Genomic DNA, 2666 nt, shown 5'->3' on the forward strand with positions numbered 1-2666 from the left:
AAGGCTAAAAGTATATATTTATTTTTAATTTTTAAATTTAAAATTAATAAAGTATTCTTATACAATATTATATTATTAATATATATAATAGATTTAGTTAAATATACCGATTAAAATAAGATTAATCATTAATCAATGAGAAATTAATATATTCTAAGGATAACTTTTTCTCTTTCTAGTGGAATAACTTTTTTTTTAAAAAAAATAAAGATGTTGTTTGAGACTAGTTATATACATTATGAAATTTAGTTATTTGAAAAATTATTTTATATTTTCTAATTATTTTAAAAATTTTGAATGACAAGATCATATAATTTTAAAAACTCTTGGAATAAATTATTCAATTATAATTTGATGATCAATAAATAATTTTTTTTGTTAGATACGTTTATTTCACACTTCATGACGCAATACACATACACATAGAGAAAAAAAGAGAGATTGATTTGTTTAATCATTAATGCAAATTAATATAGGAAAGAATATAAAAACATATATTAATCAAAATTCAAAACTAAAATCTTTAGACGGGTAGCTCCACTTCAGCTCTAGCATCCTTATTTGATGTGGACTTGAAATAACAAGTATAGAGAACTAGTTGGGCAAGGCCAAAGAGAGTTCCCAAACCATTTGGAACCTAATGAAAGAAAGTGATAGAAAAATATATATTAATTGATCGATCAAGATTATATATATGGACTTAACTATACAAATACTTACAAGGAGATTGATGTCGAAGGGGAGGAAACCATAGCTAGTCCAACAAACTCCATTGAGGAAGCTAGCAAGAGAAAGTGTGAAAGGCATGAACTCCACGCTTTTTATTTGAATCACAAGTTTCTACAAAAGTATAATAATAAATTTATGAGACTCTTTCTCTATATATATAAAATATAAGTCATAGTTAAATTAGGTATAGGATAGAATATAACGCTCTTACCATCACAACAAAAGGAGAGGCATACATGCAAGTTCCAAAGATGATACAGAGGATACTCACAACTAAGGATCTCTTAGTGGTTGTGTGAATCAACAAAAGCACTGAAGTTACTACAACTATCATGAATACCGTCTCAAGTGCTAATAGTTTCATGACCTTCAACTAAATTGGATTTATATGAGTAGATTGGTTAGGGAAAAGTTTTAGATGGTACAAATATGATAGAGGAAAAAATAATGGACATGTTATACTTACGCGGCCTTGGCGAGCAGCATAGATTAAGAAAACAGTGAGGTAGAATACTTCAAAGGCTATACCGATGCCATTGATGGTGATCACGAGAAGGCTATTGGGGTGGACAATGGGCAACCCATAGAAAAACCAAAGCAAGCAATTGAGTAATGTAGCGAGGTAAGGGATTGGCGAAAACTTCTTCACATCCTTGCTCTTGATGATTTATATATACGTCGACCTATAAATCATGGAAGAGTTGCATTTAAATTAACATATAATCTTTCTAAGTAATTAGCAATAACAAGAAAAATAAAGAGTTTAAAATCTTACATGGGCGACAAAAATAAACCACACGAGATTACATTGCCTGCAATGAAGATGAGTTTTTGTTTATCATAGATTATGGAAGATACATGAAATTATTGATTTTTTTAAAGTATAATAAATACACATACCTATTATTCCAATGATGTTGCGGATGATGCTTTGGTTGATAATCATCTTTATTGTAATATTGTTAACTCAAATTCTGCCTTGTAAATCAATGAAAATATAATCAAATCAAATATACCTTTCCATTTCATCCAAATGAATTAATTAAAAAGAAAAACATATTAAAAAACCAAACTAAATCATATAATTTGTACGTGCCAAAAAGGAGGAGGATGAATCTGTAATATCCAAGAGTATGTTGCTAACTCCTCTACTCTTCCACGGTGGAGCTGTCCCTCTTTCTCTAGATCTTATGATGGGCATGCAAAGGTTGTATTTTATAGCCTAATTATATGACTTAGTTTGTTATATTTTTCATAATATCTATGGATAATGTTATAATCATTTGTTATTGTTGGACTTAGTGAATTTCACTTTTTTTTTATTAAGATAGGATATTCCATTTTTAATATAAAAAGAAAAGTTCAAATTATTTTAATTAATTAGCATAATAGATTAAAAAACATGGTCTAATGAATGAATAAGTTTTAGTTAATCTAATGGATTAAATGTTATTTAATAATTTGATAGATTATTCTTGAATTATTAATTTATGTTTTCGTGTAATTTAAGCGAATATTTTAGAAAAAAGAGAATTTTAAAGGTTTAAATTATTTAGGTATTTAGTGAAAAAAAGTTTCATTAAATAATAAAATAGTTTAAATAATATGGATAATTAAATGAGTTAATTGTCTTGATAATAATAACGTTTTTATTATTTAATATTAACTATCGATTGAGTCAATTATTAATGATATTAAATTCATAAGAAAAAAATAAATATCTCTTAATTTTATTATTAATAATAATGTTTTTATTATTTATTATTAATTATTGATTAATTCAACTAGTGATAGTAAGTTTATAAGATAAGAGAGCTGAATCTCTATTTTTTATAATTAATCATAATATTTTTATTATTTACTATAATTAATTATCGATTAAGTCAACGTAACTAATGATCACAAGTTTATAATATAAAAATAAATCTCTTAATTTC

General features: G+C 25.7%; 1 pseudogene; it reads right to left on the minus strand.

Moving 5' to 3' along the window:
- Window positions 1-423: 423 nt before the first annotated feature.
- On the minus strand, window positions 424-2349 carry LOC122045469 (annotated as a pseudogene).
- Between the last annotated feature and the right edge of the window lie 317 nt (window positions 2350-2666).

Source organism: Zingiber officinale, chromosome 2B, assembly GCF_018446385.1.
Source record: "Zingiber officinale cultivar Zhangliang chromosome 2B, Zo_v1.1, whole genome shotgun sequence".
NCBI lineage: Eukaryota > Viridiplantae > Streptophyta > Magnoliopsida > Zingiberales > Zingiberaceae > Zingiber > Zingiber officinale.